Genomic DNA, 22,746 nt, shown 5'->3' on the forward strand with positions numbered 1-22,746 from the left:
GAATAGAGAAGAAGAATACTAAGGGATATGCATTATAACATATACATATGGGTGTGCATGTGTGTGTATAACTATGACCACTCTTGGCTGTGCGTGTGTGTGTGTGAATGCGTCGTATGCAACAGCGTAGGCACCCCTCTGAGGCTGCATGATAATTTACTCTTCTTCACCAAAAAAGATCACAGTGGTATAATATTCATTTTCTAGTTATCACTGAGTGTTGGGGTGTCTTCCAGACAAAGATCTTTAGTGTAGCAGTATTTAGTTGTGTGAAATTAAATCAAATGTGAATAATAGGCTGCGCAAAAGTTTGGGGCACCCTACTCATTTTGATGATTTGAATACCTGTAACTGCTAAATGCTGATTAACTGCAACACATAATTAGTCTGATTAACTCATTAGGCCTTCAATTCCATAGAAAGGTGCATCCAATCATTATAAAAGGTATTTAGGGCAGCCAATTGCAAGTTGTGCTTCTCTTTGATTCTTCTCTGAACAGTGGCAAAATGGGGGCATCAAAACAGCTATCGAATGATCTAAAAACAAAGATTGTTCAGCAGTATGGTTCAGGGGAAGGCTAAAAGAAGTTATCCCGGAGGTTTCAGCTATCAGTTTCCACCGCGAGGAATGTTATTAGGAGATGGAAGGCTAAAAGAAGTTATCCCGGAGGTAGTTCTTGTTAAAGCAGCAATAAAGAGTTTCTCGTCCAACACTAGTAAACGAATAACCTCAAAGGCATGCAATAACCTTGCAAACATCACCAACAGCCCAGCTGACACTGATGGAAGGTTGCCAACACACTATATGTTGTCTTTTGGCAGTTAAGATGGAAATATCATGCATGTAAAAGCTTTTCTTCCATTTTTGCAGGGTGTACCAGCCCGTTGCACAGAACTACATAGGGCATATCCTGGATGGCTAGTGGGGAAGGCACAGGTGTTTATATGTCCTTCACATGACCATATGCTATCAAAATGAATTAGAGAATGGTACCAAAACTAGTTGCCTGTAAAACCATATCTTAAAAAAGTGTCAAATTGTTGCATAGTGTTACTTTAAGGCCAGAAGTGGTAGGCCAAGACAAATAACAGAGAGGCAAAAGCAAAGAATAGCCAGAATGGTCAAGGACAACCCTCAGACCACCTTCTAAGACCTGAGATGAGAGATGCGGAAGAAGCCTTTTCTGCACACACGCCACAAACAGGCTCGCTTGAGGTTTGCAAAACTACATTTGATCAAGTCAGACTCATTTTGGAACAAAGTGCTGTGGACTGATATAACTATTTGGTCACAACAAGAGGCGTTACACATGGAGGCAAAAGAACACAGCATTCCTAGAAAGAAATTTGCTGCCCACACTAAAATTTGGTGGGGGGTCCATCATGCTGTGGGGCTGTGTGGCTAGTGTGGCTACTCAGTACCAGCAAATTGTTGACAATAATGTTCAAGAATCTGTCACAAAGTAGAAGTTACACCAGAGTTGGGTGTTTCAGCAGGGCAACGACCTGAAAACATTACTCCAAATCCACTAAGGCATTTATGCAGAGGAACAACTACAATGTTCTGGAATGGCCATCCCAGTCCCCAGACTTGAACATCATTGAAAGTCTATGGGATGACTTGAAGCGGGCTGTCCACGCTGGGCACCCATCAAACCTGACTGAACTGGAGATGTTTTGTAAGGGAGAATGGTCTAATAGGAATAGCAGCCTCAGAGGCAAAAGAAGGCTCTACTAAATATGAATGTGATTTTTCTGTTGGGGTGCCCAAAAGTATGCACCTGTCTAATTCTCTTATGATGCATAAGGCATATTCTCTGTTTAGCAAATAAACCTTATTTCACTGCTAAAATATCACTGTGTCCATGAAGTAATATATATATCAATTATATATGACAAAAAGGTTACTGATCCAAACACCAAACAATTCGAATTTATCAGGGGTGCCCAAACTTTTGCATACGACTGTAACTATGACCACTCTCCTGGCTGTGCATGTGTCTGTGTGCGTGCGCCTGTGTGTGTGTGTGTATACCTAGGCTCACTCTGCTGTCTGTGTGTGTGTGTGTGTGTCTGTTTGTCTGTGCATTGGACAGGTCTATGCCTACAAGGAAGACTGGGCTGCCTGCCGTGCGCTGATCACAGCGTATCTCATACTGCAGTGCGGCTTGATGGACACCTACTATGCGTCAAAACTTTTAAAATACCAACCCTTAAGCACTGTTTTAACCAGCTATGGCTACTCATGTACAGTCAATGCCTTGATCTTTGGTAGCTTAGGTCATGTGAATAGAATGTGTATGCGAGGCCTGCAAATATGTGGTCTCTCTAAGAAATGGGCCAAAACACTTTGCCAAGTACTGCTCTACATCAGCAGTAATTGGTAGCCTATTCATGTCAAAGTGCAGGCAACACCTTTACCCGTAATGCAAAATATGGACTGAAACTTGAATGCAATCTAATACTTCCTTTTAGCTGAATTTGGATTTTGCCCTGATATGTTCTTATTTATCAAATCCAAATAGAGAGTGTTTGGGTGTGCGTGTATGTGTGTACCTATGATTGCTCTGCTGTCTTTGTAGCTGTTGATGCAGGTCCCTTAGTTCATTCTTCAGGAAATCCATAGTCTGTATAAAAACACACACGAAAAATGCCATAGTCTGTATAAAAACACACTTTTACTACAAAATCATACACACACACACACATTAATTAATTAACACACACCTTGTTGGCTTGTGTCAGTGAGTTGCCTTTTTCCTTGGTTACACACACACACACACACTTCGTTGGCTTGTGACACTGAGTCGTCTTTTTTCTACACACACACTTGTTTGGCTTGTGACTTTTTCCTTAGTCACACATACACACAACCACACACACACACACACACACCTGGGTGGCTTGTAACAATGAGTTGTCTTTTTCCTCCAGGTGTTTCTGTAGTTCATCGTTCTTCAGCTTCAGCTGTCGCTGTGACTCCGCCTGCTCCATCAGACTTCGTCCAATCTCGGCCTGACTCTCTTCTAGACGGCAAATCAACACGCAGAGCTCCTGGTTCCTACCTACTTCATACTAATAAACACACACACACACACACACACACACACAACACATGGTAACATAGACAAACACACACAAACACAGACATCAAACACAGACTCACAGACAGACATCAAGATACAATGTCTTACATTTTCTACGTGTGTGTGTGTGTGTGTGTGTGTGTGTGTGTGTGTGTGTGTACTACCTGTAATGCTCGTGTGATGAATTGAGTGGCCTTCTCCAGGTCAATGCAGGCTTTCTTGTGACTCATCATGTCAATATGCTGAGTAATTTCATCCATCTACGCACAAAAAAAAACAGAGATCAACACAAACACACACACACACACTCACAAACATAATAACACACATCTACACACACTTACACATGCAGTCTTAAAAAGTGCGGATCTTTATCACAGTATCATCCAACTAAGAACAAGTTTCATCAGAAAATCCGAACAACCAGGTAACGCTTACCGTCTCTCCCTCAGACAACTGCAACGTGCTTCGGCCACCGGGTGTATTGCGCGGTAAAAGATTGTCTTTTGTCAATTTCTGAAAATTTAACTAACTAATTTCACAATTACATTGAAAACTGCGTCTCGTCACTTTCTCTGTTTAGACAAATATTTGTTAACACGACTCAACGCATCTTTCCTGAAGACCTTAATGTTAGCTACGATCAACAATAGTTATCTGGTTTGACCAGGTTTACGATATCCAAGTAGTTTGAAAGCTGCAGACTGAAGGGAAAGATGGTTGAGGCTGTTAGTATTTAAGCAATAAGCCCCAAAAGGCCGTGGTTTGCGCTGATTTTAGAACAGGTAAGGGGAGCTGTTAGGCACGACGCGAGGTATAAAGTTTGTTTTGTCGGTCTTCCTCCAGGAGAGCAGTGAATCTTCTTCAGCGATTAAAGCCTTCGACGGATTGAGTCAAGCCTACAGTCTTACTGCCCTCTAGCGTGCCGGATGAGAATAAAACAAATGTTTCCATTTCTCTATGAAAGCAGCCCAAAGTTCATTTTTCAACACCCTGTCGATGCCGGATCGTAGTCGCTTATTCGTCACTAAAATGTAGGTTTATTTAACGTAATGTTTTATAATGTTGTAAACGGTTTACAGCATAAGGCTCAACGTCAACATATGAGCCCATTTTTATACTACTGCTAGTAATGAAAGCACTGCTTAACTAATAATTCAATAAACATGAAGCTTCAAGGCACCCAGTGCAACTTTCGAGGCTTAAAAATAAACATTCAATTTCTAGTCTTTTTTACACGCAGTAAGTTTCAATAACTCCATACCATTACATATCGTCATTCAAGGAGCAAAGATGAGACTTCATCGTGTGGTGAGAACTGATAGAAAATCGATAACAACAACAATCGCCGCCATTTTCTTTATTTTTTGTAACATACAATAAATACAGCAGGATTCCAGTCAATGGAAAAATGGCCTCTCCCCATCGGCGATTGTTGTTGTTTACATAAATGATTCATATATTGAGAGCTAACCAACAGTTTGGTGGCCACTATAATGCGATTAATAATGGACATGGGGAGCGAAGCCTAATGTTATATCGTTTGTCAACAGAAGATAGGCCTAATATTGTCGAGAAATATAGGATATATAGACATTCTACCGTTAGCTTACTTGCTTGTCTGTAATTTCAATGTATACATAAAATGATATAGCTACGATTGCGACGGAAAAACTGCGTTTGACTGACCTTTTTTTTTTTTTTAGATTTTTTCTCTGCGATCTGTTTAAAAAAATCACTAGATTAAAACAAAAAAGGCTTGAAACATGCCATTGTATAGCCTGTGTAATGATTCTACAATATAAGATGGTGTCACCTAATGAATGTGATAAATGAAAAATGTCTCGATATATTTTACAAGCACATGCGATGTGCACCTGTAGCCTATGTAAGGCGCTCGGCCGAAATGGAAGTATTTACGTTTTTCTGTCGCAACCATAAATGTTGTATATTGAGATTCAGCTGTGAATTGAGCTTGAGAATCTGACTGACGGGCTAGCTAATCTTTCTCACGCTTTGAAGGTTTCTGTAAACCCGGATTTTATTTGAAATTACATAGTTAATTAAATTGTACTTTTTGTTTTTAGTTTTAAAGCATCACTAACAAACATAACTTCATTCGACTAATTTGAGTTACAATACACTTATATTTTATAGTATTGCAATAAAACAAACGGTTTATGCACATTGTACTTGGATTGACAAGTCAAGTGGATTGACGTTCACCTCTGGCATGTTAAATGAGATATTTTTGGTTTGAATAGCTACTAATACATTCAGTGCCATGGCATGATGTAATTAATAGGCCCTATTTATTATTTATTTATTTGGGGGATTCTTGCATGTTTTGGAAAGTCAAATCAAACACTCAAAACTGTTATCAGTAGAAAGTCAAAAAAACATTCATGATCAGAAATAAGAAAACAAATGTGCACATTATATCCATTACATCATGACTTGTGGCTGCAATACTCGGCCTTAATGTGTATGGTTGGATATCACATTGCACTTTTGGATACACATTGCACTCTGCTTTTTTGCAGACGCATTTTGTTGTCTTTGTACCTGTACTCTGCACAATAAAGTTGAAACTAATCTAATCTAATCCATGCACTTTGCACTTGAATTACCATTGTAGCATTTGCATTTGAAATGTCTTCGTCACAAGTGGTTCGTTTTGCAAATAAGACTTAAGACGTCAGATCTACAGTCATGGTGTTCCGTTCGTTTTGGCAATGAAGTGACCCAGCGATCTGCAAGCTGTGTCCTCATTGTCCTGAGCTGCAAACTCCGTTTTTCCCCCCATGCTCCGGCAAAGTCACCTTGAGAGGAGGGGCTGCCTGACGAGAATCTGGTAAGTTCACATTAATTCTTTGACGATGTTATGAGACGACTGAATCTCCGTATTAGACCGAAGCAAAGCAGTTTTGCCGTGACAATAAGAGGTAGATATTAATAGACAGTTTAAACGTTGGTTTTGACCAGACATAGCTAACGTTAGTTCTGCACTCCATGAGCTGTGAACTGGCGAAGTTCGGTTCCCACCGTTTACAGTACCGAATATTAGCTAAGTCAACTTGTCGACGTTAGCGTAGCTTAATTAAGAATTTTCACACAAGGGCTGATGTAAGGTGTTAAATCTTATTTTTAACGAGTTCTACTAACAGTACCGTGTAATCCCGTTGACCAGCTGTTAGTTAACGTTAACAATTGCGAGCTAACATTTCGTGGCTAATCTTAGATAGCTATCGCTAGCGGGTCACATGCTGTCTAGTGGGTTGTGTTTGAGCAGGGAAACGCGTTTTAACTAATGCAAGCATTATTTACTTTTAAGCCAATGCAAATACATTAATTAACTGAATACATTTTATTTTCCACATAGGTGTGTGGAAACTGGTGAAGACCACAGATGGTTTGGGATTGTAAGTACTGTTCTCATAACTGTGGCTGATGTAAGGTGTTAAACCTTATTTTAAACGAGTTCTACTAATTAAACCGTACCGTGTAATCCCGTTGACCAGCTGTTAGTTAACGTTAACATTTGCAAGCTAACAATTCAATCAACTGAATACATTTTATTTTCCTCATAGGTGTGTGGAAACTGATGAAGACCACAGATGGTTTGGAATTGTAAGTACTGCAGACAAAGGTGGGTTTATTATATCAGTTTACTTCACCCTGTTTCCTTATCCTTTTTCTTCTTTCTTCTTTTCCTTTCCATACTTTCATTCCCATTCTTCACGTCTTTGTGTCGTCCCTGTTCTCCCGTCTTCTGTGTCTGCTTGTATTTGTCACTATTATGCACTGATCTTTCATCTCTATGTATCATTAATGTAATCTCCTTTGATCCTTGTGATAGTCATTCAGGGGGGGTTCTGGTGATAAATAATCTGTTGTACTCTTTATGTCAATCATCTTTCAGACAAACAAGCCTACTGACATGAGGTGCCTGATTCGTCGTGTTGGGTGTTGATCCTGCGGCCTTCTTCAAGACCTGCTCCGTAAGTAATTCAGCTTCATGTATATATTGCTAATGAACTCTTATTTCAGTAAATACACAAAACAGTATTAAGTGCATGCCTTTTTCTGACCATGACATTGTCAAGAATGTCCTCATATTTCATATACATTTCTCACTTAGTTTCTTGTGTATGTGACAGTCGATTTGCTGCTAGTGAGATGCAACCATTTAGAAAGGTGTTTTTTATATTTGCTGTGGCAGTACAATGAAAGGAAACATTGACACTAAGAAGTGTATGAGACATTGTGTACCTGCATTGTGCATGATTGTCCTCTCCTTTTATCTGTTCCATGTTCTCGTACGACGCAACTGAGCAAAAGGCATTTAGCCAAACGTCAGTGGGAATCCTTTGCATCGTGTGTTACAGGTGTAGTATGTATGTGTGTGTCTGTCACAGGTGTAGTGTGTGTGTGTGTGTATGAGTGAGTGTGTGTGTCTGTGTGTGCGTGCATGAAAGCAAAGCCTGTCTTGTCACCCTGAGGTGTGGCAAACTTCCACAGCACTGCAATGCCTTTGCCTCCTCTAATAAACACTTAAACAGCTGATTCTGATCTGTCATTACTACTCCAAGCCTTTTCTTTTACTTTAAAAATTATGTGTTTGCTCCCCTGCCCCCCAGGTAGTGTTTTGATTGTTTGTTGTTGAAAAAATAGTGTATTTGTTATTACACACACACACTCACACACACACACACACACACACTTTTATGGTTTCACATGCAGGAGGTGGATTAAACACACTCAAACACACACACTGGATTAAAGAAATTTAAGAGTTTCATTATAAAGTACTTCATTGACCCTCAAAAGGAAGTTATGTATTGTATTAGGAATGTAAGGAGTTATTTTTCATTACACTGTCTCAGCCAGGTGCACACACACACACTTGCACATACCGTACACACGTACGCACATTCACACACAAGCACGCACTCACACACACGTACATACTACACCAAGCCTCTTTTACTTTTCAAATGATGTGTTTGCTTCCCTGCCCCCCAGGTAATGTTTTGTTGATTGTTGTTGAAACAAGTGTATTTGTTATTAATGCAAATGTTCAATAAAACGCTCAACAGTTTATCGTGTGTAATTCTTGACTTGAAATACAAGAGAAACTTAAAATAAGTTGTCTATTACTATATTGTTTAAAAGTTCAATCAAATTACTTGGGGGGGAAAAAAATGATTCTTGAAATTTTGCAACTAAACACTTCAAGAACTCATTCTAAAAAACTTAATATAATAAGTACATAGTAATTGGGAAAGCATTTCATTTAAGAAAGATAATTTAAGTTTAATCGACTAAGAATTTCAAGGCAACCAGTTTCCACAAATTTTTTGAGTAAACTCAACTTATCAGGGTTAACAGTGGGAAGTTGCTTTGAGAAGGAAAAACGTTTCCGCCACTGACGGGTCCGTGCTCTGTAGTAAGCACTTTCAGCCGGAGGATTTCGACAGGACAGGGCAGACTGTCAGGCTCAGGGATGGAACTAAACCACCAGTCTTCAGTTTCCCAACGCATCTCAAAAAGGTAGGTGCATCACTAACGATTCGTCACGCTTTGCTGAAAATGTTTTTGTGTGTCATGTGTGTGTGTATTACACTGTGCGATACGTACACCTCTTCAAGTTGTTTTAAAGTTCTCTGTTATTTTATTTTAGAAAGCAGCAACCAGGACTACAAAAGCATCAAGGAAGGCTGAAGAGAGCATTTCAATGGACTGTTATCTGCAATTTCAAGACACTGAGCCTTTACCTGCTTACTTTGTGAGTATTTATCTATGCCCCAAACCGCATTGAGCATCATTCTGGCCTCTCTCTGTCACTTGTTCTTTTCCACTCATTTCAGACACAATCTTGTATGCCACCTGACTTTGATGTGATATAAACATTACTCAATACATTAACATCCTTCTCTCTACTAGGACCACACTTATGCATTGCCTGCATCTCCCACTTTACTGAAGACTCTAATTCCGTGAAGTCTGGGATAGAGTGGACAGTTGAGAGAGAGATGAGGAACGCAAAGGCCAGAGAAAAAAGGGCGAAGAAAACAGTGCATAGTCTTCTGGACGGTCTAGGGGAAAAGAACCTCTTAAATGAAGAGCTGAAAGATAGACTTCTTGCCTACTCAGGTAAAATTTTAATTCAACTTGAATGTCATGTTGGCTGTCTTAGATTCTATTTTTTTGGTTACAGCCCTAAGGCAGAGGCATGACAAGAAAATCAACTGCTAACATGCCCCCATTCATAGTTTGAATAGCATCTGGCACAGACAAAAGCCAACAATCAGTCTAATAGCTCTAGCTTAAAGACACACAAAAGCAAGGAACCATAACTGATGACTCTAAACATCGACCATAAACACCTGTCAGCCATGATTCCTGGCTATTGTGTCTCTTGATGGTAGGGCAATTTGACACTGATTGTTGCCTTTTGTCTACCATACCCACACCTTTATATGTCTTATGTATAGGCCTCTTCAAGCTAGACCTCTCCTTAACATATAATTGGTGTTTTCATAAGGGAATTCAGTGCAGAACAGTATACTCTTTTCAGCCACTTACCAATTACTCTGTGCTATCTGCATTTCAGATCTTCCATTAGACCTCCTGTCAAAACAAGGCCACGAGTACACTAAAGAGCAGAGGGAGTTTGCCCTGACTCTCCACCTGCACGGGCCCAAAGCATACTCTTACCTGAGAGAGTCTCTGCACCTCCACCTACCAGATCCACATACACTGCAAAGGTATTTGCCATGCTATTTAATTGCACTTCATTACTTGCAAATTACTGGTTCATATACATTATATAACTACTTTTTAATTTGATAAAGACTGATGAGTTCTGTGGATGCAAAGCCTGGCCTCAACATGCTGATGCTGGACATGTTGAAGAAAAAAAGGGATGAAGATGCAGTCAAGTATGGACGTGTGGTGCTCATGTTGGATGGCATGGCCATCAAGAAACACGTCCAGTACATTCCGCATACCGAGAAAATGTCTGGGTTGGTGGATATGGGGAATGGCTTAAATGAGTCAGATATTGCCACTGAGGCACTTGTGTTCATGGTAGTTGGCCTACAAGGCCATTGGAAGGCTCCAATTGCCTACTACCTGACCAAGTCTTTGTCACCCGACGCACAGAAGGTCCTGCTGGTACATGCATTGGAGGCACTGCATGAGCGTGGCATCAGGGTCATGTGCCTGATAATGGATGGACATGCATCCAACATCGGCATGTGCGACCAGCTTGGGTGCCAGCTAAGGGCCAACCCTTGTGAGCCTTTGAATTTTTTTTTCCCCATCCAGTCACTGGTGAGAGGGTGTTCGTGATGATGGATGCTTGCCACATGCTAAAGCTGTCAAAATCAGAAGCGCCGCGGGCCTCATTGATTGGAAGTTCATTGCCGACTTGAATGACATTCAGATGAAGAATGGACTGCATGCTGCCAACAGGGTCACTGACAGGCATATTCAGTTTGACTCGCAGAAGATGAAGGTGTCCCTGGCTGCACAGACGCTGAGTCGCTCTGTGGCAGTAGCTCTCCGCACACTGCGGGACCTTGGGTATCCACGCTTCACATCCTGTCAAGCAACGGCCTAGTTCATTGAGGTAAGACTACGTTCAATGACATTGTTTCTTATCAAAGTGTACTGGCAATCCTCTTCATCATACATCCTGTCTATTTCCTAAACATTTCCTTGTAGATGATTGTCAGGCTGTTTGATATTATGAACAGCCGCAATCCCCGTGCCAAAGGATTCAAAGCTCCCCTGGGATCTTTGAATTGGACAAGGAGTGTAGAAGGCCGGAAATACTTGCTCAGTTTGTTGACGAAGGATGGAAAACCCCTTCACAGATCAAAGAGGTCTTTTAAATAGTGACTCTTCCACATGTGCATGCTCTGCATATGCATGCATATTTTGAGATCTGTATGATGTAAAGTGCAATACAAATAAAATGTATTATTATTATTATATGATGCTCTGTTCTCTTGTTCCGATCTTTTTGCGGTCTGCTGTTGAAAATCCTTCATGTTCAGTGTTTGAAAAGGAATTTACAAATGTATGAGCAACATTACCTGATGCTCTTTGGCGTCTTGGTTTTTACATGATCATACTGACAGAAATGATTTCTTTTGCAGGTACCTGTCTGTCATGGGGTTTGTCATCAACATTGACACCCCCATGCTGATGTGTCCTGAGCTGCTGCAGAGTCAGCAATATATCTGCACCTACCCGTTCAGCCAGGATCATTTGGAGCTCCTTTTCAACTCCATCAGGGCATCAGGTAAGGATCTCAGATCAGAAGTTTCTAAATGTAAGTGTCTTCCAAAGGTCCTTGTCCTCTGAAAAGAGCAAATATCTGAATTAAGTATTGTTTGTTTGTTTTTTTAGGGGGATGGAACAACAATCCCACCGCAGGCCAATTCCAGGGAATCTTCCGCCGGCTCATGGTCCGATGTGGTGTCACACCGAGCACTTTAGGGAACGTGGCACCACATGATGATTTTGATGATATTTTTCTTCTATAGCAATATAGAGCAGCAGGTGTTTTGATGCTTGTTTACCATTGTCTTTTTGTAGTGTTTCTTTTTTAATTCACTGTTTATTGTTGAATAACTATAAAAAACGTACTGACTGCCAGTTTCTCACTGTTTGATTTGAAGGCTATTTCTTTCAATTATGGTCAAAACACAGTACCTAAAGAAGCACTATTCCGGTAGTTTAGTTATCCACTCAGTATTTTCAAGATGCACGAGCTGTTGTATGAAGTATTGAAACAGTCGATTGTTTTGAAATAATACATTAATGGCATGAAATTGCAGAGTTGATTGACAAGTGTCTCTGTGTGTGCCTTAAACATAGTGGAGAAAATAAGTATTCAGCTTATCAACATGTGTGTATAAGTGTGTGTGTGTCTTACACACAGAGGAGGGAATAAGTGTGTGTGTGTGTGTGTGTGTGTGCGTAAGTGTGTGTGCGTAAGTGTGTGTCTTAAACATACAGTGGATTCTGTAAGTACGTCAACAATGCAGCTATTCACATGAAATTGTAAGCAGCCATTGGTATGAACTCAAGAGGTCCACACAGATACAGAAATCATAATGCCCTCTGACCTTTGAACTCAAGAGGTCCACACAGATTCAGGCCCTGTTTGTGACTCTTAAAAAGCGACTTTCCTGTTCGAAAACTGTTAATCTCGTGTCTCTTCATTTTTCAAAAGAGCATAGGAGCAGCCTTGAAGCTGCCTATTACACATACATCTGTGCACCATGTCCATAACCAGACACATTTAAAAAAGACGGCGGATGAAATCATCAAAGTCCCACAAAAGTATTCACGGATGTAAGTTTCTTTGCTTTTTTCCCTTATTTTTTTTAAACAGTTTCCGAGAAATAAACAGTGTTAGCTAGCAAATAAGCACACATAGGGTTATGACGTTACATGTAGCCGTACAAGCTATCTTAATAGACTGTTTGAAATCAACGTTTTTTTTTTTAGATACCTTCCCCTGAAAGGACGTGTCTCTTTTGTCCAACAAGAGATCAAGGATCAAGACAGCTATCTAAGTTTTCGAACAGAGCCACAGAATATCTCAGGCAGGACAGTGTGTGGGAAACATGTGAATGAAAACTCAAAAATCTGTGTGTGCAGAATCTCAACAATAAGTAGAACCATAATGGTAGTCTGACAAACCACTGGAATGATTTATACACTTGAAATGAATTAGATTATGTGCACTCTTTTAAATGTGTATAGAGTATTGCAAACATACTGATATATGAAATTAATAAATCTGTTCCGCAAAACAGCATGGGCCAACCACCCTATGGCCAATCAAGCTTTTGCCAAGGCTGAGAATGGATAGGCAGTTCTCTGGAACGTGGTCTGCCTTCTGAATCCAATACTATGACAAGGTGTTGTTTTCAGAACATTGATAAAGCTGCTGTGGAATGTAGAGGTTCAGAATGAAGGATTCTGGAATGCGGCAGGTCTGAAATTACAGACTTCCTGGTTGAGTCTCCCTGTGAAGACCTAGGATGTCTCAGGTTGTCCCCAGTGTGTGTATATGTGTCTCTGTGTGTGTATGTGTGTGTCTGTATGTCTGTGTCTACAGATTGTCCCCAATGACCATACACTGATGTCTTTTAAAATTTCCCTCTTGAATAAAACTCCTGCCACACTGAGTGCACTGGTACGGCCTCTCTCCTGTGTGGATGCGTTTGTGAAGCTTGAGAGTGTGAGAAAAAGTAAAACTCTTGTCACACTGAGTGCATTGGTACGGCCTCTCTCCTGTGTGAACGCGCTGATGATGTTTGAGATGTCCCTTTTGATGAAAACTCTTGCCACACAGGGAGCAGCAGTAAGGCGTCCTTCCTGTGTGAGTGTATTGGTGAAGCATGAACTGAGACCAAATGTGGAAGGTTTTGCCACACACAGAACAGGAATAGTTTTTGGATTTCTCTGTCCCTGTGCCCGAGATGGAGGGTGATGCTGGGAACTCCGGGGATGAGGGAGATGATCCTTTTCCTGTTTCACAAAAAATAAATCCAATTAGAAGAAACGTACCCATAAACATCAACAACTTCTTTCATCAAGTTATCTGTGGAGAGCTGCTGTATAAAAATATGCTGGAGTACTGATTCTCTTATGGGTCTCGGGCTGAGTGTGTGTGGTGCTTTTTACTGAAAACCAATAGCTCTAACAATGTGTGTGTGTGTGTGTACGTGTGTGCGTGCGTGTGTGTGTGTGCAGGTGTGTGTGTGCAGGTGTGTGTGTGCAGGTGTGTGCGTCTGATCTCTTACTGGTCTCTGGCTGTACTTTATAGTTCTCTTCATTCTTTCCTTGCTGTCCTTGTGTCCTTGAGTAGTCCACCAACACCACAGAGACCCCCCTTAACCGGGCCAGAGACACAGGGTCTGAAGGGGACAGGTCCGTTCTGGAGCAGATGACTGGAGGAACAGAACCTGCTAATGCCAATAAAACTATAAATCCACATCATCTGACATGCTAACGCTGACCAACCCTTTTCCTAAGGATGGCTCATTTGATAGGTTTGCTTAATTGATGTATTAAGTACCCAAATGTGTTTCACCGAATCTGTTACCTACTTGACTTTACCAACGCAGCCGGGCACAAACATAAATACCATGTTTCATGTAGTTTGTGGTTAATCACACAATTCCATCTTAACAAGTATATGCAATTGATAAACATAACCTGACATTTCATCTATGGAACATTAGTAAAGAAAAATTGAAAAATCATGGTAAAACAACAGAAAAGCTCAAGGGGTTCACATACTTTCAAGCAGCACTGTACTGTAAAGTGTGTGTGTGTGTAACACTTTTTCCTAACACTCCTTACCAGACTGACTGCACTCTCCGTATCCATCATCATCATCATCATCTTCTTCTTTAATCCCAGAGACTGGAGCCCCTAACAGCCTCTGAGCATGAGCAGAGACCAGCGTGTGAGACGAGTCCAGCAGCCTCTGAGCATCAGCTGAGACCAGCGTGTGAGACGAGACCAGCGGACTTTCAGCACTGGATGAGACAGGCAGACTATGATGAGAAGATAATACCATCGGACTCTGGGCATCAGATGAGACCAGCAGACTCTGGGCATCAGACGAGTCCAGTGGTTCTAACCAGACCAGAGACTCCTGAGCTGTTGTTAGCTGGTCTGTTCTGAGAGGAGAGATGTAACTCTCCATTTGCTGAAAAACACATACCAGACGTTAGAATGTGCCAAAAGTGTGCCTGTGTCTGTGTCTGTGTGTCAGACAAGACCAGAAGACTTGTGTGTGTCACAAAAGAGACAAGTGTGTGTGTGTGTGTGTGTGTGTGTGTGTATATGTGTGAGTGCGTGCGTGTTTAAAACTTTAAAATGTATTCCCTTCTTTTTAAGGGAAGGTTTTTAAGGCTTCTTCTTTCCCTTCTTTTAAGTCTCCATAAAGATGAGTGGTTAGAGCAAAAACCAGAAAACTATTTGGAGAATTCCAGAAAGCAATGGGTCCTATCATTAGAATAAGAATAGGCCGTGAATATGAATACAAATAAGAGGGAATATATCTCTTGCTGCATGAGGCCCTATTTATGTGTGTGTGTGTGTGTGTGTGCGTGTGCGTGTGCGTGTGTGTACGTACCTCAACCTTGAACTGCCTCTCCCCATCCTGCAGTGACTCATTCACATCCTGAATTGTCCTATATGGATCAGAGATCGCAGGGGTCAGAGTTCAAAAGTCAAAGGTGCTAGGATGATGGTCAAAGTTCATCGCCAAGAACAATCAAACTAGAGTGCAAAATATAATCCTGCATTTAGATATTACCAAAATATAAATCCCCAATATAAATATTACCAAAATATCATCACGGATATAAATATTACCAAAATATAATCCCCAATATAAATATTACCAAAATATAAATCCCAAATATAAATATTGCCAAAATATAATCCTGGATATAAATATCTCCAAATTATCATCTCCAATATAAATATTACCAAAATATAAACCCTGATATAAATATTACCAAAATATCATCTCCAATATAAATATTACCAAAATATAATCCCTGATATAAATATTATTATTAGGGAATAAAGCAGAAGAGTACTAAGGGGAAAGGCATTATACATATGGGTGTGTGTGTGTGTGTGTGTGTGTACCTACGCCCACTCTGCTGTCTGTGTGTGTGTGTGCCTGTCTGTGCGTGTGTCTGTGCGTGCATGCGCATCTGTGTCTGTGCTTGTGTACTTACGCTCACTCTGCTGTGTGTGTGTCTGTGTCTGTACCTATGATTGCTCTGATGTCCTCCCAGCTGTTGATGCAGGTCCCTTAGTTCATTCTTCAGGAAAGCCATAGTCTGTATAAAAACACACACAGGTTAACCACACCCACACACACACACCTGGGTGGCTTGCGACAAATGAGTTTTTTTTTTCCTTAGTCACACACACACACACACACACACACACACACACCTGGTTGGCTTGTGACAGTGAGTTGTCTTTTTCTTCCAGGTGTTTCTGTAGTTCATCGTTCTTCAGCTTCAGCTGTCGGTTTGACTCCGCCTGCTCTGTCAGGATCCGTCCAATCTCCGCCTCCCTCTCTTCTTGACGACGAACCAACACGCAGAGCTCCCGGTTCCTACCTACTTCATGCTGACAAACACACACACACACACACACACACACAAACATCAAACACAGACTCACACACAGACATCAAGATTCAATGTCTTAAATTGTCTACGTGTGTGTGTGTGTGTGTGTACTACCTGTAATGTTTGTGTGATGAATTGAGTAGCCTTCTCCAGGTCGAGGCAGGCTTGCTTGTGACTTGTCATGTCAATATGCTGAGTAAGTTCATCCATCTACACACATCAAAAACAGAGCTCAACACACACACACACACACACAAACAATAACACACACCATCGCACACATAAAAACACAAATACACTTCAATCGCTGTACATATTCTGACAAAAGAATCAAGCAAAGACAAACGTTCAGCTACTGATATTAAAGATTAAAGTAAAACTTGACCCCAATTTTCAATACGCTAGAAGATGAGATTCAATCAGAAATGGTGATGAATCAAAAACCGTTATTGCGCTATTCGCACGCAGGGAGAAGGTAGCTTCACAAAGTTTGATCTGCTCGTCTGTGTCTAGACACACGGTCAGAGAAGTCTTAGATTCTCCTTATTTACATCAACATAGGTCTTCAAAGCCACGTTAACAAGTGTAATTTCTGTCTATTTAACATAGTCAATCTGAAAACTGAAAAGCACAATACTTGGGGGCCAACAAAAGACCCTTCTATCAATACTGATTACTATAAGAGAATGTAACTGTGGTGAAATAAGGCATTCAACTTAAAATGGCATTACAATTCAAAAGAGAACCTCTTCAATTAAATGATGAAACTATGCAGTCTTAAAAAGGGCGGATCTTTATGACAGTACCATCAAACTAAGAACAAGTTTCATTAGAAAACCCGAACAACCAGGTAACGCTAACATACCGTCTCTCCTTCAGACTTCAACTGCAACGTGCTTCGGCCAGCGGGTGTTTTGCGCGGTAAAAGTTTGTCTTTTGTCGATTTCTGCAAATTTAACAAACTAATTTCGCAATTACATTGAACACTCCGCCTCGTCACTTTATCTGTTCAGACAAATATTTGTTTACACGACTCAACGCATCTTTCCTGAAGACCGTAATATCAACAATAGTTATCTGGTTTGACCAGTTTTACGATATCCGAGTAGTTTGTAAGCTGCAGACTGAAGTTAAAGATGATTGAGGCGGTTAGTATTCTAAAATATTTGCTGAAGGTATAAAGATTTGTTTTGCCGGTCTTCCTCCAGGAGAGCGGTGAATCTTCTTCAGCGATTAAAGCTTTCGACAGATTGAGTCAAGCCTGCAGTCTTACTGCCCTCTAGCGTGCCGGATGGGAATGGGTCAATGCCGTTTTTGAGTTTCCAAACAGCAAAAAAAACTAGAAAATGCATTTCCTGAAGGAAATACCAGTGCATGAAATGCAAAGGTTAAGAAAGGAAGAAGAAAAGAAAGAAGAGTGAAAGAAGGAAAGAATAAAGGAAAGAAGAGTGGCAGAAGGAAAGACAAAAGGAAAGAAGAGTGAAGAAAGGAGAGAAGAGTGGAAGAAGGAAAGAAGAAAGGAAAGAAGAGTGAAGAAAGGAAAGAAGAGTGGAAGAAGGAAAGAAAGAAGAGTGAAATAATGAAAGAAGAAAGGAAAGAAGAGTGAAGGAAGGAAAGAAGAGTGGAAGAAGGAAATAAGAAAAGAAAGAAGAGTGAAAGAAGGAAAGAATAAAGGAAAGAAGAGTGGAAGAAGGAAAGAAGAGTGAAGAAAGGAAAGAAAAGTGGAAGAAGGAAAGAAGAGTGGATGAAGGAAAAAAGAAAGGCAAGAAGAGTGGAAGAAGGAAAGAAAAATGGAAGAAGAAAATAAGAAAGGAAAGAAGAGTGGAAGAAGGAAAGAAGAGTGAACAAGAGTGGCTCTGGATGAAGAGATAAAGAGAGAGTGAAAATATTGAAAAAAGGAGATAAAAATGGAGTGAAGAAGAGAGATTGAGTGTGAGAGAAAGTTGACTGAGAGAGAAAGATGGAGAGATAGAGAGAAAAAAATAGAGAATGGATGGTGTCTTAATGTTCCTAGTTACAGTTAAATTGAGAGGGACAGAGAGAGAAGAGGTTCCTTTGATTTGGAACAGGTGTCAGTAAAGCACAGGTGCAAGCCAGTTTAAAGACCCTATTATGATGTCATAATGGCCCAATGTAAGTCAATGGGAGAAATTTATATTCGTTTTTCTTTAATATCTTAAAAAGTATAAAGTTTAGAAAAGTGAAAAATACATAGCATAAGTGTCGTTTACAAGACCTACGCGACAAAGTTTGAATGAAGTTTCTACGTTAAGCGGTTCGGGCTGAATTAATCGCAGAAAAAGGTAACAAGAATAACTAGAAAATGCATTTCCTGAAGGAAATACCAGTGCATGAAATGCAAAAGTTAGGAAAGGAAGAAGAAAAGAAAGAAGAGTGAAAGAAGGAAAGAAGAAAGGATAGAAGAGTGAAGAAAGGAGAGAAGAGAGGATGAAGGAAAGAAGAGTGAAAGAAGAAAAGAAAGAAGAGTGAAGAAAGGAAAGAGGAGTGGAAGAAAAGAAAGAAGAGTGAAGAAAGGAAAGAAGAGTGAAAGAAGGAAAGAAGAAAGGAGAGTGAAGAAAGGAAAGAAAAGTGAAAGAAGGAAAGAAGAGTGAAAGAGAAAAAGAGTGAAAATATTGAAAAAAGGAGATAAAAATGGAGTGAAGAAGAGAGATTGAGTGTGAGAGAAAATAGACTGAGAGGGATAGAGAGAAAGATGGAGAGATGGAGAGAAAAAAAGTAGAGAATGGAAGGTGTCTTAATGTTCCTACACTGTAAAAAAAAAAAAAAAAAAGTTGGGTGAACTCAAAATTTTAAGGCAACAAACTTCAGTAAAATTTTAAGGCAACAAACTTCAGTAAAATTTTAAGGCAACAAACTTCAGTAAAATTTTAAGTTGGGCAATTACTGTAAACTCAATATTTTAAGTTTTGCTTTTGAGTTTGCTCAACTCTGAATTCTGATTTTGGTCAACTCAAGAGTAAGTTCTACTAACTCATAATTTTACATTGTAATAACATTTAATCCTTACTTGTGCCAACTCTCCCCTAAGTTGTACTTACTTATTATTTAACATTGTAATAACATTTAATCCTTACTTGTGCTAACTCTCCCCTAAGTTGTACTTACTTATTATTTAACATTGTAATAACTTTTAATCCTTACTTCTGCTAACTCTCCCCTAAATTGTACTAACTTATTATTTAACGTTGTAATAACTTTAAATCCTCACTTCAGCTAACTGTCCTGTAAATTGTAGTAATTTATAATTTTACATTGTAATGAGTTCTTATACAGAATTCACTTTAAATGGGTTTAGCAGAATAATTTAAGAGGAATTTAAAATCGCACACTGCAATAGTTTATAATGTAACTCAACTTTATAATTTATAACCAGGAACTTCTAATCAAATGTATAGATAATTACAGACGCAACATATACATTCAAAACATTTGTTTTATTTATACTGTATCAAATCCCTTCCAAAAGGGGCAAGTAAATGCAAACTATCGAGACCATGTAACATGTTTCAGAAAAACCAACCAAAAAAAAATTTTTTACAAGGGAAGGCCCTTTAAAGCTGCAGTTTGTCTATGTGCAGAGATGTCAGATGTCTGAAACAAGAGTTGCATGAAACATTACAAGATGTAATTGACATATAAGAAGTAGAGTAAACATGCAGGCAGCTGTCCTTTTCAATATCCAAAATGATTGCTACGATTACGATTGCTCACTGTGAAGGTATATCCACTGGAGGTGCTTTTTGTGTCACTGACAGGCTCATATCATTATCAGTGTCTGACAACATTATGAAAAGGCTCCCCACAGAGCAATGTCTTTTTGTTTTTAAGATTAAAATACCCTTTGTTTAACAAGAAAAAGCCGCTATATCACCTCGATTTGAAAACTGAATCAAAAACGTCTAAAAATGACCTATATATTCCACAATTCACACTACATGGACAAAGATGTAAACAGTGTTGTTGGACTGCTCATTAACTTCACTGGAGCAATTCCAAGAACGCGATTGGATAACAACGTCAAAACGTCACGATTATCGGACCCAAAGTGTAGCTGCCCTCTCCATTTGCCTCGGGAATAAAGTTATAGATAACAACTTAATAAGCAATAACTGCAAGTGGCAACAATTTTTGTCTAAACGTGAATACAAACGTAGAACATATTTACAAAAACATGGCTTCTCCATATCCAGGGAACGTTAAAATGCACGAAATCGCACCTCGGCCCACCACCTATTAGGGGAAGCCAAGCTTTAAAGAAATCGCCACTGGTCGTAAGTGTGAACTAGCCAGGTAACAAACTACACACGATGGCAGACAATGCAAATATTTATATGATGTACCCAAAAAATGAGCTCCCCCTCTTTGAAAGATCAGCAGCCGCCACTGGTGGGGCAGGCAGCACACTAATTGCAGAACCGAGCAGCAACCTGTCGCTGGCCCCGCGCTCTCTCTGTCCCTACTAAACCAGCCTGCTCACCTGCTACCTGGAGCAGAGACGGAGCATGACTACCACTGTGTAGGAACACTACACTTCTGAAAGATGGCATAAAATGTCAGCTAATGTTGCAACCACAATTTTGAGTTAGCATTAATACCCTAATGTCTTTTTTGTATCTGTAACAAGCTGGCAAACACGAATTAAAGCAGCACAACGGATCAATAGCTATACGCTAGCTATATGCTATCAGCTAAAACTGACGAAATCTCTTGAAATGTGCTGACTTTGACATTATTACAAACTAGTTACTCAACAACTGTCCTTACACAGTCAAGCAAGTGCAACACAAGACAAAGCAAGATGGCAAATAAGCTTACTAGTTCAGCAGACAGTGGAAAGTTGGGCGGCAAAACTACAGAACGAAGTTATGTGCCTATAGACCCTGCATAGCAATGGCGCGGATGCAATTCTCTATATTAAAAGTCATTGTAGCGCCCCAATTTTTTTCAAGCTGTTATTTTTAGGTTAAACTGATTATCCTAACCATAATCCTGAAGTATAATTGTTGCATTGTGTTACTTAAACACAATACCAACAGTCAGAAGATAACATGCCTGTCCTGTTTGAATAGGTTGCCTGACTGATGCTAGCTTTCTCTAATGACTGAAAAGCTTTGTGTAAATGTCTTGGTCGCTTTCTCCATTAAACGACGTACAACATAGGCCTACTGCACAACACAACTCAGAATAAAATTCGCGCATCATTTTAATTTAATTAAAGGTTGATTTAAAACGTACCTGTTTGGACTCCAGCAAGAGACAGCAGCACAGCCAGAATGAGACTTCAATTGTAAAGTGCCAACGGACAGTTGGCTTTTTCCCGCATGTCACAACAAAGAGGGCTATATATTTTCAAGTTTTACCAACATAAAGTACTGTTTTAGGCCAACAAATACAAGTTGCTTTTTTACAGTGTAGTTACAGTTAAATTGAGAGGGACAAAGAGGTTCCTTTGATTTGGCGCAGCTGTCAGTAAAGAACAGGTGCAAGCCAGTTTAAAGACCCTATTATGACGTCATAATGGCCCAATGCAAGTCAATGGGAAAATTTCGATTCGTTTTTATTTAATATCTTAAAAAGTATAAAGTTTTGAAAAGTGAAAAATACATAGCATAAGTGTCGTTTACAAGACCTACGCGACAAAGTTTGAATGAAGTTTCTACGTTAAGCGGTTCGGGCTGAATTAATCGCAGAAAAAGGTAACAAGAATAAGAAGAAGAAGCCTAGGAATAACAATACAGGGCATTTCATGCACTGTAACTAGAAAATGCATTTCCTGAAGGAAATACCAGTGCATGAAATGCAAAAGTTAAGAAAGAACGAATAAAAGAAAAGAAAAGTGAAAGAAGGAAGGAAGAAAGGAAAGAACAGTAAAAGAAGGAAAGAAGAGTGGAAGAAGGAAAGAAGAAAGGAAAGAAGAGTGAAGAAAGGAAAGAAGAGTGGAAGAAAGAAAGAAGAGTGGAAGAAGGGAAGAAGAAAGGAAAGAAGAGTGAAGAAAGGAAATTAGAGTGGAAGAAGGAAAGAAGAAGGGAAAGAAGAGTGGAAGAAGGGAAGAAGAGCCAAAGAAGATAAGAAGAAAAGAAAGAAGAGTGAAAGAAGGAAAGAAGAAAAGAAAAAGGTAAGAAGAGTGGAAGAAGGGAAGAAGAAAGGAAAGAAGAGTGGAAGAAGAGTGGCTATGGATAAAGACAGTAAAGAGAGAGTGAAAATATTGAAATAAGGAGAAAAAAAGAGTGAAGCAGAGAGATGGAGTGTGAGAGAAAGTAGAGTGAGAGTGATGGAGAGAAAGGAGAGAGAGAAAAAAAGTACAGTATGGAAGGTGTCTATTAATATTCCTAGTTATACAGTTGAATGGAGAGGTACAGAGAGAAGAGGACCCTTGGAGGCTTGCCGCAGGTGTCAGTGAAGCACAGGTGCAAGCCAGTTTAATTACCCTATTATGATGTCAT

Source organism: Sprattus sprattus (assembly GCF_963457725.1).
Source record: "Sprattus sprattus genome assembly, chromosome: 1".
Taxonomy (NCBI): Eukaryota; Metazoa; Chordata; class Actinopteri; order Clupeiformes; family Clupeidae; genus Sprattus; species Sprattus sprattus.